At 42.8% G+C, this 13,698-nt stretch overlaps 1 protein-coding gene across 5 annotated transcripts in view; it reads right to left on the reverse strand.

Annotated features, from left to right (window-relative positions):
- Positions 1 to 11,270: 11,270 nt before the first annotated feature.
- Positions 11,271 to 13,698, reverse strand: part of Smagp (small cell adhesion glycoprotein) — a 32,247-nt gene continuing 29,819 nt past the window's right edge. For all 5 annotated transcript variants that reach the window (XM_063254780.1, XM_003476048.5, XM_063254779.1 and 2 more), the window contains exon 5: positions 11,271 to 12,341. The gene's annotated coding sequence lies outside the window, so the exon portion shown is untranslated. The remainder of the gene's footprint in view (positions 12,342 to 13,698) is intronic.

The following is a 13,698-nucleotide window of genomic DNA, read 5'->3' on the forward strand; positions in this document are numbered from 1 at the left end:
ATAACACCATACGCGGAATGAATACAAGAAGCAGATCTGAGAGAAAACACTGAGGACTGGGAAACTTGTGGGACCAGGTGCAGGTAAGTTTAACACACAGAGTTGTGAGGCTGGAAGAGCCTGGGGTTCAAGAAACTGAAAGTGAATCAGTGTGACTGTGTCTTTTTTCTGCTTTGTCTGCTGTTTGAAAATACTATAGACTAAGTAGCTTATAAACAAAGAAATTCAGTCCTGCCAGGGCCAGAGGCTGAGAAGTGTACTAGCAAGGTGTAGGCTGACTGTGTGTCTCGTGAGGGGCCACTTTCTGGACATCCAGCCTCACGTGGTGGGAGGGGCTAGGAAGCACTTGGGCTCCCTTTTATAAGGGTGGATCCCACTTGGGAAGGCCGGGCCTCAGGGTTCCATCACCTCCCAAGGCCCCATATCCAGATGCCATCCAATGGCGGTCATGATTCCAGTGTATGAAGGAGGCATACACAGTCCATAGCAAGGTGGGACTGGCGAGTGGAAGGAAAAAGTGCACAAAATGCAGGGGAACCAAAATCAGGTAGGCTTGGCCTTGTGTTCTTCTATTCTTTCTAATAAATGTGGGTTCCTTCATGGTCTGCAAACTCAAGATTTACCTACTTCAAGAAGCCACCTCCTTCCCACATCTCCTTGTTATTTCTTTGTCTTCACCTTCTTCTCCATTCTTGTTCTTCAGACTAGGAATCCATGAAAATCCACAAAAAGATGAGCTACATCTCCAGTATCTCTGTCATTTTTTCTTCTCTCTCTCTCCCTCTCTGTTTTGTTTTGTTGACATGGTGTTTTATTCTATTTTATTCTATTCTCACTATGTAGCTCAGTCTGTCCTTCAACTCACTGTGTAACCTACACTGGCCTTGAACTCACAGCAATCCTCCTGCCTCATCCTCCTGAGTGGTGGGATTATAGGTATGAGCCACCACACCCAGCCTCTTTCATTTTTGAGGTAGGATTTTGCTAAATTGCTCAGGCTAGCCTGCAAGTTGCAACTCTCCTGCCTCTTGAATAACAGGGTAGCAGGTAATTTTTAGACGAGTTACTCTGTTTCTTAGGATTTTATCCAGGGGGGCTTAACATTTCCTCTTCTCACTGCTGCCCTCCAAGCATCTGGCAAGTGAGGCACATGCTTTGCAGACAGTAAGTCTTTCGACACGGTGCCTAGGAATCTCATGGAAGATGAGATTAGGCAGATAGGGCAGACCTTAGTTCTACCTGGCTGGGAAACTGACCCCATTTCAGGTCTTCTAAATCTTTTTTTGTCTTTTTCTTTTTTATCGGTACCGGGGAGCGAACTCACGACTGCCTGCTTGCAAGGCAGGTGCTTATGCCGCTGAGCTAAATCCCCAGCCCACGGTCTTCTAAATCTTGTTATACAGCAACCAAGGTTCCCAGGACCTGTGCATATTTTCCAAACACCTTCCTTACCTCCATAGACAATCTTGCCCCTCCTTTCTCTACCCACCAGGTTAAAGACACCCACTGAGGCTGCTAAGGGAAGAAGGCTGGGCCAGGTGGCAATCAGTTGATGAATGAGGCAGTGGGGCCTCAGCTTGGTCAGCAGGAAGAAAACTTCTTATCTGTGAGGAGAGGAAAGGCAGCAGTGCAGTTCCATGAGTTCCTAGGCTGAATTTCAAAAGCCAAGAAAGCAGTTGTGTGTGCTAGGTGGCCATGTTGAAGTCCTGAGAGGAGATGAACCATGGAAGGGAAGGTTTCTGGGTACTGAGAACAGTGGAAGGTGTTACAGGGTGAAAAGCTAGAGTTTCAGTCAGTTTATATATGACAAGGAACATTTGCTATGCATGCTTGATTTTTTAATAGACCTCCACTTCCTGTCTTGAAATGCATGTATGGTGTTTTATTCTATTTAATTTTGGCAATAACATAAAATTGTGTTGCTGGGCTGCTGTCACTGTCACTGACAGATCACCTCACCAGCTCAAAGGGTAAATATAGTTTTTTTTAAAATTTAGTTTTGTACAGTTACAAGGTGAGGAAGATTTCAGCTCATAAATTATTTACCAAAGCTCACAGGCATAATAGGTATATGCATATTCATCAGGTTATCATCCATTATTCATAAGAAGTTCACTTCAACTGTTAGAAGAAAATGAGGTTGTTGATTGAAATGCTGAAGAAATGTAGGCCTTTGTCCTCCTCCATCCTTTCTCCCCCTGAGTAATTCTGGAAGTCCCATCAAAGGAAAAAAAATGATATGGGGGAAAAACTATTCCTGACATGCAGATAGAGAAAAAGACAGTATGGAGAAGGTAGTAAATTGGCAGACTCAACCCACCCATTTAGCACTGATAAAGGCCTCTGGCTTCTGCTTCCACAGGTGCTGTGCCAGGCAGTAGCCACGCTATCCCCTTTCTTACAACAAAAGAGCAGCTTCAGGCTGGGGATTTAGCTCAGCGGCATAAGCGCCTGCCTTGCAAGCAGGTAGTCGTGAGTTCGATCCCCGGTACCAATAAAAAGGAAAAAGACAAAAAAAAAAAAAAAAAAAAAAAAAAAAAGAGCAGCTTCAGCAGGTCTAGTAGTTACTGCTTATATTAATTAAGGTGCTGGTTGCATTCCACAGATAAAGAAGTAGTTATGCTTCTCTTCTTCTTTGCTCTCATACCAAGTCTCTGAAGCAGAAATAATTTTCAGAATGCAAAAGCACACTCAGAGAAAACAAAAATGAGAAAACTGAAATTCACAAGTGATTTGTCCGAGGTCAAGCAGCTCATGAGGAGCAGAATTAGGAAAGGAGCCTAAATTTCCATCCAATCCATTTTCTTTTTGAGGTGGGGGGGTCTCATCATGTTGCCCAGGTCATTTGCAAACTTTTGGATACCTCAAGTGAGCTTCGTAGATAGCTGGGACTACAGGTGTGTGCCATCATGCCTGGCATCCTCTGTTCTTTATATTCTGTCTTCTTATGTCCTTCCCCAAGTCTCATCTCCAAATACCATCCAGTGGGGGTTATGATTTCACCACCCAAATGGAGGCATACACAGTCCATAGCAAGGTGGACCTGGCGAGTGAAAGGGAAAATTGCACAAAAAATGGGGAACTAAAGTCAAGCAGGCTTGGCCTTATGTTCTTCTATCTTTCCATGCACTGACTTTGTCATTTTTAATATCTTCATTGTTTCTGCGGAATATCAAGCAATATGGGTTTGAAAGCATGGCGAAGGAAATAAATTAAGTAAATTAATAATTAAATAAATAAATTGAATAATACAAAGTTTTACAGAATAGTGAATAAGGAATGTCCCAGTGTATGGGCAGGCAGAGAACTATCATGACTGCAAGCCTCCATTTTCACAGGCAAAAGTGGGAGGCATTATAATCAAGTAAGGTCTGCAGACCGGGTTCCAATCTTGCAATGATCACTTACTTAGACTTACACTTTATTTTTGTGTCTCCCTTTGTTTTTTGTGATAGTGTCCCTAAAGTAACCCAGGTTGATTCTGAACTCACAATCCTTTGGCCTCCATTTCCCAAGTGCTGGGATTCCAGTTGTGTGCCACCACATCTGAAGGAGAGTTGGATTCTTTAAGTCATGGCTTTCTTACTTGTTAAATGGGAATAGAATCTTTTCTTGATGGTTTTACAAGTGTGAAATGAGGCCATGTGCCAGGGCATAGTGGCACATGGCTATAATCCCAGCTACTTGTGGGACCAAAACGGGAAGATTGCAAGTGGGAGGCCAGCCTGGGAAACTCAAAAAGATGTAACTCAGCCCTTCTTAGGTTCAATCCCTGGGACTGAAACACTAAAAATGGAAAAGAATATATATATAGAATCCAGGAGTCAGCATTTTCCTTCACTGTAAGGACTTGAAGAACTTGAGGCACTGTTTGTTTCATGCCTGCCCCCAAGTCTTTTGCTTGACTCTCTGATCCATTCTGTCTTGGGGTTTCTCTCTTGGTAGCTAGACTCAGCCTGGAACTGCCCGTGTGTGTGGCTCCTCTGAATGAAATACAGCTATAATCACAGTGTGACACAGGTGTGAATTCTCTCCATTGTGACTATACAGGGTTCTTCCGTTTATTTATTTCAGTTCTGGGATTAGGCCTGGGGCTTTGAGAGTGCTTGGCAAATGCTGTGTATGTCTTAGCCACAACCCAAACTCTACCAGGTTGTTCCTTATTGAAGGGGTAGGAGAAAGCTAACGAGAACTATAATGGAAAATTCTTTGCTTTTTTTTTTTTCCTTTATCTTTTTGGCTTTTTTGAGACAGGGTCTAGCTATTGATGGCTAGCCTTGAACTTACTGTGCAGCCCAGCCTGGCCTCAGACTCATGGCAATCCTTCAGCCTCGAGCTCCCAAGTGCTGGGATTACAGGTGTGTGCCACAATGCCCAGCTCTTATTTTTTTTATTGTTTATTTACTTTTTTTGAGACAAAATCTTGCTTAGTAGTTCAAACTGGCCTTGAACTCACATGTAGCCTAGGCTGGCCTTGCCTCAAATCTAACAGAAAGTTCTTAAACTTTGGTTTTAACTTTCTCTGTATTCTAAGAAACGTCCCAGAGATTGAGGCTTTATTAAGGAGTGTCAATGCTTTCCTGGTTGGGTCCCAGATCATAACATACGCTGGCTGCCTGTCCTCATGCTCCCTCCTACCTGGCTCAGGAAATCCTTCTTTAAACTTCTGTCCTTTCTGAAGAGGCTAGAACATTCCCCAAAAGGACATTTTCCCAAATCCGACTGTTTAGTTTACTCTCAGGATGAGCACCTCCAAAGGGGTGGTACCACAAGTCCACACCCCTTCCCATCTCGGCATTCTGGCCAGATTAAGGTGAGTTGCAGATGAGATTCTGTGCTTCAGAGTGCCTCAAGTAATCTTTGGAGAACTCTCTCTCTATCTCTGTCTCTCTGTCTCTGTTTCTCTGTCTCTCTCCCTTCTCTCTCCCTCCCTCTCTCTTTCCCTCCCTCCCTCCATCCTTCCTCTTTCTCTGTGTCTCTGTCTCCAAACAATAAAATGACAGCAGGATCTCAAGCCAGCAAATTTTGCTATCCATTAATATCGTACTGTTTAACTTGCATTTTTAATAAGCCTTAAATGATTCTACTACAATAGGGTTAGGATTTCACAGGAAGAAATACTGGCCAAAATCAAAAGACATGAGACACTGCCCCAGGGCTTCCCAGGCTGCCCTGGCTATGGGGGAGTCAGTGTTTCAAGTTCATTATGCACAGCAGTATTGGCACCTTGCAAACATGGTTTGCTGGGAATAAGAAAGGAAGATTCATTTCTGAGCCATATATCTTGTAGTAGCTGTTCCCTGAGTTACCCAAAGACCAGGCAAAGCTTTCACAAGGTTGCTTCAAAGAGCCAGACTGGATTCTTCCACAATGCTTCACCTCTTTCTTTGGGTGAGGAAATAGGAGCTTGCTTTGTTCTTCCAGTTCCATAAGTGAAGCACTCAACACATTGTAGGTATTCAGTAAAGGTACATTAAAAAACAAAAACAAAAAGACTCTGACACTCTAGTTAACTGAAACTGGCAGCCCAGCAGGAAATCTTTGTTTAGCTTTGCTATAACCAAACACATAAGACTGGGTAATTGATGGACTAACAAAGTTTAGTTACTTCATATCCTGATGGCTAGATAGTCCAACAGAGTGCCAGTTCCGAGTAGGGGCCCACTGGCTGTGTCACAGCAGAAGAGGAACTTGCTGCATTCAGAATGGAACAAACACATGGGGTAGCCTCACTGTATAACTCACTCTCATAAGAACTAACCTAGTCATGTGACACCCAACCTCATGAGACCATTGCTGATTCCTCCCATGGGATTAGGATGCCCCATCCTAATCACCTTCTGCTAGGCCCTACTGCCTCAATACTGACACATGGGGACCAAGCTTCCAGCACACAAAGCTTTTGGGACAAACCCTGTCCAAGTGATAGCAGTCACCACCATTTTCTGAGCCCTCATGGCATATATTATGTATATATGTAGCATTGTAGCTATGTGGCATGTATTCAGATCTGCTGTAATTTTCCACTTAGCATCTATTTCACCTTAGGTACGCTGAGACAGCTCATTAACTATCATCTTTGGCTTTCCCCCCCTCCTTTAAAGTTACTCTTTTTTGTTTGTTTTATTTTGTTTTTAGACACTGTCTCACTATAGTTCAGCCTGGCCTCAAATTTACAGCAATCCTCCTGCCCCAGTCTCCTGCCCCAATCTCCCAAGTGCTGGGATTACAGGTGTGCACTACTGTGCCCAGCACTAAAGTTATTCTTAAAAACAGCTTTACTGGGCTATAATTTGCACACAATAAATTGCACATGTTTAAAATGTACAGCTTGGGCTAGGTGTGTAGATCCACTGATCCACTGATCTGGCAGAGCTAACATGTGCAAGGCTCTTGGTTTGATTTCCAGCATTGTAAAAATAAATAAAATAAAATGTGCAACTTGATATTTTGATACATGTATGCATCCATAAACCCACCACAATCCAGATAATGAACACATTCATCACCCTCACAAGTTTTCTAGGATCCATTTGTAAGCTTCCTGCTTCCCAGCCTTGTTCTTTTATCCTTCAAAAGGAACCATTGATCTGGTCTTCCTTTTCTAGAATTTTATGTAAAGATAGTGTGTATTCTTTTCTTTTCTTCTTGAGGTGGGGTCCCATGACACCGCTGGGCTCAATTTCCTGGACCCAAGCAATCTTCCTCTCAGACTCTCAAACAGCTGGGACGACAGGCAGATACCACCACCACACGTAGCTGTATTCTTTTTTTACTCAGTATAATTGAGATTATCCATTTTTGTTTGTAGCTCTATATTTACTGCCTTTTATTTTATGGCAAAAAAATTTGTTTATTCATTTATCTATTGATGGAAATTTTCATTGTTTCTAGTTTTAATAAATTTAAATAAAGATACTATAAATAGCCACATATAAGTCTTTGTGTGCCCAGATATTTTCATTTTATTTGAGTAAATATCTAGTGGTGAGATACTAGATCATATGATATGGTATGTGTATGTTTAAATTTTTGTTTGTCTATTGAGACAGTGGCTAGCTGTATAGTTCAGGCTGGCCTTGTACTCATGGCAATCCTTCTGCCTCAGCCTCCCTTTGCTGGGATTATAGGTCTGTACCACCACACCTGGCTAGTATGTTCAATTTTAAGGGCCCTACCAGACTATTTTCCACAAAGGTTATACCATTTTATATTTTAGCCAGATGTGGATGAGAATTCCAGTTACTCTACATCCTGTCCAATATTTGCTATTTGCTATAGTCTTTTTTAATATTAGATGTTCTTTTGTTCTTGGTTTTTTGAGCCAGGGTCTTGCTATGTAGTTCAGGCTGGCCTTGAAGTCACTGTATGCCCAGGGTGACCAGGAACTCATGAAGATCCACCAGCCTCAGACTGGATGCAGCACACATCCAGCTTTTTTAATTTTAAAAACATTTATAGTGAAAAGTCTCATTCCCACACATCAACACTCCCACTTGAGCCTACTTTTATAGATATTTTGTGTGTGCTTCTAAAATTTCTTTACACACATATTAATGAATATTCTTCATTTTCTTGTTTTTTGTTATAAAAAGCATCACACTTAGCACACTGTTCTGAATCTTTCTCTTTTTCATTTCAAAAATGTCTTGGGTTGGTTGTGGTGGTGCACATCTGTAACCCTGAGCATGCAAATGGGGCAGAAGTTCATGGCCAGCCTTACTCTATAGTGAGACCCTGTCTCAAAATAAATAAATAAAAATCCTGGACTCTTTGTTAAAATCACACAGTATTTCATTGTACATGCTAAGCTTTCTTTTACTAGCTTTTAATCGTTCGTTAGTATTAATAAGGCTACAACAGGGTCCTTTTACATACAATGGTTCTCTTGAGTGTAAATAAATCTGTCGGAATGATTCCCAGAAGAAGGAATAGTATGTTTACAATTTTGATAGCTTTTGCCAAATTTATTTCATAGGAGTTGCCAAATATATTGGATAGGAGTTGTATTGATTTATACTCCCACCATCAATAAATTAGAATGTCTGTTTATCCACATCCAGGCAAGAAATGTTAGCAAACATTTGGATTTTTTCCAGTCTGATAATGGTATCTGTGTGATTTTAATCTGCTACCTTATTATGACTGAAGCTGAATATTACCTTATGCATTGGGGGTAATTTGTTTTTCCTTTGCTATGAACTGTCTGGGAATGTCATTTGCTATTTTTTGTAATGTTGATTCTTTCTTTCTTTCTTTCTTTCTTTCTTTCTTTCTTTCTTTCTTTCCTTCTTTCTTTCTTTCTTTCTTCCTTCCTTCCTGCCTTCCTTCCTTCCTTTCTGAGACAGGGTCTCACTGTGTAGCTCAGACTGGCCTTGAACTTACTATGTAGCCCAGCAATCCTCCAGCCTCAGCTTTCTGAGTTCTGGGATTACAAGCATGTGCTACCATCCCCAGCCCTAGATTACCCACCGTGTAGACACCCCCAAGACCCTGTAAATGTATTCAGCCCACATTCATAATGTGTCTCACTTCACCAAGCACCTGGACTCTGCTCTTGAGTATATACTGCAATTTCTACCTAATAAACCTTTCTTTTGCCTTTTAAAGATGTGTTCTGAAAATTCTTTTTTGTGACGGGAATCCAGGTTTAGGTGGAATCCTCATCTCAGCGTTGGAAACCTCGTTAGCCCTAACTGGCGACAATGGGGACCTCTTCTCCTGCCCTTCCTTTCTGCAGGCTCCCTGTCTTCTCTTGGCCTGCACATCAGCTGTCCCCATCCCAGGAGCCCTTTCAATTGTTTAACTTACATTCAACCTTTATCTGCATCTCAGATATCATCTTCACTCCTGTTTCCCCCGTACCTGACACATAGTACATGCACAGTACATTCTTGACAAATTAACACAAGAAAGAGTACTTTATAAACGACTAAACAAACATCTTCATCTCATTGGGGTACCCATGAGAACGAGGAAAATGCTTCTACCCAAAAAAGTAGTCAGTTTTTCCTTAATTCCACCCACTAGAGAAAGCAGTGGCCTTCAGAATCTTAGTAAACTCACTCAGGTCCCAGGGCAATAGGCGAAGCACCCGACACTGCCAGAGAGGCTTGTGTTATTTGTTGGGGCACAATTATAATGTAAGAACATGTTTTAAAAATAGCAATGTCATAGATACTTCATGATACAAATTAGAAATCTGTCCTAGTTTCTGCTCCTGAATTCAGTTGACCTTGACAATGTCTAAATCCCAGCTGCATCCCTCTGATAAGCACTGAGTCAGAGTAAATTGTCTATACCTGAAGGAACCCTGGTCTAGTCAAGGGCACCTTGTAAGGGACTCCTTCCCTTGTTCCCAGAATATTTCTGTATTTCAATAAACAATTCCTTTATTTCAATAAATCTGTTAAAGACTAGCCTGCCTATTAATATATGACTCAATACATCTAACCAATTATGTAACATTTTGTCACTTGATTTGTACCTCCCACTTCTAAATTCTATATCAAATAAGCTCTCTGTAAACTCAGTACTGTTGCCTTTGAGGAACTATCCTGAAACAGCTTGCTGGTATGAAGATTAAACCCTGCCTTCTTATCTCCTCCATGCAGAGTCTTCCTTTCAGTTTGGTTTGATTTGGGAATTTTCCTGCAAGGTATTGAGGTGGAAAAAATAAAAACTAGTGAGAAAGGAGACATGGAAATTGAAATTTTTAAATTGCACTTACCTGAAGCTTCAAGACACAAAAGTTACTCAAGGCTTTTTCCCTTTCTGTAAACTCACTTGAAAAAAAAATTTTCCCTAAAGGTCTTTTATTTTACTTTATTTCATTTTAATTTTTGAGACAGGGTCTCACTATGTAGTCCAGGCTAGCTTTGAGCTCCCTACGTAGCGCAGGCTGGCCTCAAACTTGTGGCAATCCTTCTGCCCCAGCCTAAATGCTGGGATTATATGCATGGGCCATCACACTCAGCTAGATCAATCACCCATCTTGAAGAAAACCCTTAAATACACCCAACTCTGGTTCCTAATGTGCCTCCTCTCATTTCTGAGCCCCTGCACTCTCCTGTTGAGTGTGTCCTAAAATATCTGTCTAATGAAACCTTCTCGTGTCTCTCTCTTACTAATGCATCCTGAAAATTCTTTCTCCACAACAGGAATCAGTGAACCTGAAACTTACTCTACAAGGGTGGGATAGGTTCCTCAGGACAACCTTGGGGACCCTCAGACCCAGCCTGGAGATAGCATGAGAAGATCTGGTCAGATCTCTGGCTGCCAAGGGTTCATCCTTTAATCAGTGGGCCAGGAGAGGTTTGGTAAGGACCCTCCAGTAAACGTATTTAAATTTCTAACAGTAGGGGCCCAGAATTTGCAAGCTGATTTTCAGCTCTGTCTACTTCTCTTTCCCCACTCCTATAGTCTTTTCCTCCCCCAACACAGGGTTTGGATCTAGAGCCAAAGGTGACACACAAGAATCTGTGACGTCTTTGGCAGATGACAAAACTTGAGAGGCAACAGGTTAGAAACAATGAGTGAGGTGAGGATGTGTAAGGGTGGAACACTTGCCTGGCACATGTGAGGGGCTACGATCCCTCTCCACCCAGCGCCTTATTTTATTTGGTTCCAGTAATCGAACTCAGGACCTTGCGCCTGCCAGGCATGCATGTGCTGTGCCACTGAGCTACATCCCTGGCATGCCCCTCCATCCCCCCAGCACCATAAGAACAAAATAGTGGCCTCTGCACTTCAATTCTGGCTCTACAACTGTATGTTTAGGTCAGCTACTTAACCTGCCTGAGCTTCCTGCTTACCCGCACCTTTCTGAGTCTGCTGTAGACATTAACTTGATAGCCCAGGTGCAACATTGGCCTCACCTTTGTAAGGAATAAGTGAGAGCCACACAGGTGAGGAGCAAGGTCTGTGATTGTCTAGTGAGGAAGGCTACCCGGACCCGCCTGGCCTCTGCCCACTGCAGCTCCATCTGGCTCACCTAGCACAGCTCTTCAGTCCCAGCAGAGCAGAGCCAGTGGGCTGCTTCGGGGACTGCTATTCTGTCTCTGGGTGCTGAGCCAGCGGCACTCTCGTCGCGTTTGGTTTAATAAATCCGTGAAACGAACTAAGCAGACCGAACCAAACCACACCAAAACACAACTGGTTTTTTCCCTCTTGTAGACAGAATCTCATTATTTTGCCCGGCTGGCTTTGAACTCCTGACTCACATCATCCTCTCTACCTGTTGCTCGGGTCCAAAAACACTGGAGACGTGGTAAAAGGGAAAAAGGTTTTATTCCAAGCTGGCTCCTAGGAGACAGAGGAGCCTGGCATCACCTCCAGTCACCTTCTCCTGTGCTCAAGTGCACAAAGGCCGTGTTCAAGGGGACAAGGAACAGTTGGGAGAGGAATCAAATGGAACAATAGACAAGGAGACCTCTGCACTGTTCCATCCCAGGCCATTCTGGGCTTCTTCCCAACCAGCTCCTTCTCTCCTTGTGGAAATGAAACCCAGCCCAAACCTTCTGGGGTCCCAGCATCGGCATACTCTGCCAGTTCATCTGCGCTCAGGAGAGGAGGGGTGCTGGTGGTTACACCCTGTGCATGTCGAAGCTCGGAGAAGTAACTCAATTTTTTTTTTCAGTACTAGGGATTGAAGCCAGGACCTTCATGCTGAATTACATCCCCAGCCCTTTTCACTATTATTATTGTTGTTGTTGTTGTTATTTCAAGACAGGGTATCACTAAATTCCCTTAGCCACCCAGAGTGCTGGAATTACAGGTGTATGCTACCACACCCAAAGTTTTTCTTTTTGTTTTTTTGTTTTGTTTTGTTTTGTTTGTTTTTGAGCAGCATGAAGCTTTTTAGATTGAAAGGTTATAGGTTACACTTACTGAAAGACAGAGGTCCTGTTAATCAGTGTCCATTACAAAGCTGGTCTGACGCAGAGAGCGCGGGATGTCTGGGCTCTCCACTTGCACAGATATTTTGGATACTCTGTACAGCCTGGAAGAACAGGTCTCAACATCCCTGTGTTAAGCAAGCTGCTATCTCAAGAAATTTTATCCAGGAAACATCAAAAAGTGAACATTTTCCCCACCGTTTTCTCCTCAATCAAGAAGGAATAATTCAGCCAAAGTTCATGATGATTTTGTTCTATGGGTTATCTGTCATCTTGGGTACTCCGCTGGCATGAAGCTCCCACATGGGAGGAGGCTGGAGAGAAACAGTTTGAAGGTCCTCAAGAGGAGACAGTATCAGAGCTGCAGTGTCCTGGCCAGAAGTACAAGGAGATCCATCCAGCAGCTTCAGCACTGGCAGTAGCGCTCAAACACTCTTCTCAGAACTGTGAATCCATAAGCAGTACTGACGCTGGGTACTCTGGGCCACACTTCCCCATCTCTAGAGGATCTGACTTCCAAAACAGGTGCAATGTTTATTTTTATTTTTATTTTGAGACAGAGTCTCACTGTGTAGCCCAGGCTTACCTTGAACTCACAGTAATCTTCCTGCCTCAAATTCTTGAGTGCTGGGATTACAGACTGCCCGGCTATCATCCTTTACAGATCCCCTTCACCCTGTCGGTTACCTTAGTAACCCACAGGCTGGCAGCAGAGGTGTGTACCAAAACACTGGCAGAACTAGAGACTGGTTTTGGGTCTGCTGCCTTTGTCAGGCCCCTTTTGAGATCTGAGAAGAAAAAAGGGAAGCTTCCTTTCTTAGGAAGGGTGGAGATGGACTGTTACCATAACAGCCACTTACTAGCAATGAAAAGGATTAAAAACTTTAATAATTAAAGTCCTGTTGAAGGCATTGGGCAACTGGTCAAAAAGCTATAGGTCGGAGGAGATGGCCTGGTCAAAGCTGCAACTGTAAACATATGATTTTTTTTTTTTTTTTTTGAGAAAGGGTCTTGCTATTTAGTGTAGCTTGACCTTGAACTCACTATGTAGCCGAGGCTGGCTTAAAATCTCACAATCCTCCTGCCTCAGCCTCCTGAGAGCTGGGATTACAGCTGTGTGCTACCATGCCCAGTAAACATATCATTCTGAACTCAATCTAGGTGCTGTGGGATGTGTGACATGCTAAATGAAAAAGGCCTTCTTTAGATAATCTCATTTGCTCCAGATCCTCAATGTCTCTGCATAAAAAGCTAAATCTCTCACTGACTGCATGGTTTCTTTCTGTCACTGGGCCGGATCTGAGCGGTCCCAAAGTTGGACTAAGGAATTTAAGCTGGCCTTCTGGAGAATAAGTTTGTAGACCTACTAACTCCCCTCTCAGAAAAAGAACTTCTAGGACATGTCGGTAAGGGGAATGGGGAGAGTTTACTAGGCAAAGACTTTTAGGACATGCTTGAGGGAAGTGCAGGTGCCTGGGGAAATGAGATGCATTGTTTTTTTGTTTTTTGTTTTTGAAGAAGGAACTTTATGCCTCTCTCAAGGGTGGAAACCACAGAAGAAAGTGGCCCACTCCCAGAAGGGAAATGGCCCATTTAATAGGTATGGGCAGTTTTACAGGTTGTTTTTTTTTTTTTTTTTTTTTTTTTTTCTGACTAGGTAATTTAAAAATTCTTTGGGTTCTCCCAACCTGTATTTTAGGATCAGGTTTCTGCTCTTTCTCAACTAGTTAATTTATGGACTTTTAGTTTCCTGAGGAATTTTGTGCATGAAGCTGTCAAAGGAGGATGATATAGGTCACAG

Source organism: Cavia porcellus, unplaced genomic scaffold, assembly GCF_034190915.1.
Source record: "Cavia porcellus strain 051 isolate PalLab524CR breed Dunkin Hartley unplaced genomic scaffold, mCavPor4.1 scaffold_8, whole genome shotgun sequence".
In the NCBI taxonomy this organism is placed as follows: Eukaryota; Metazoa; Chordata; class Mammalia; order Rodentia; family Caviidae; genus Cavia; species Cavia porcellus.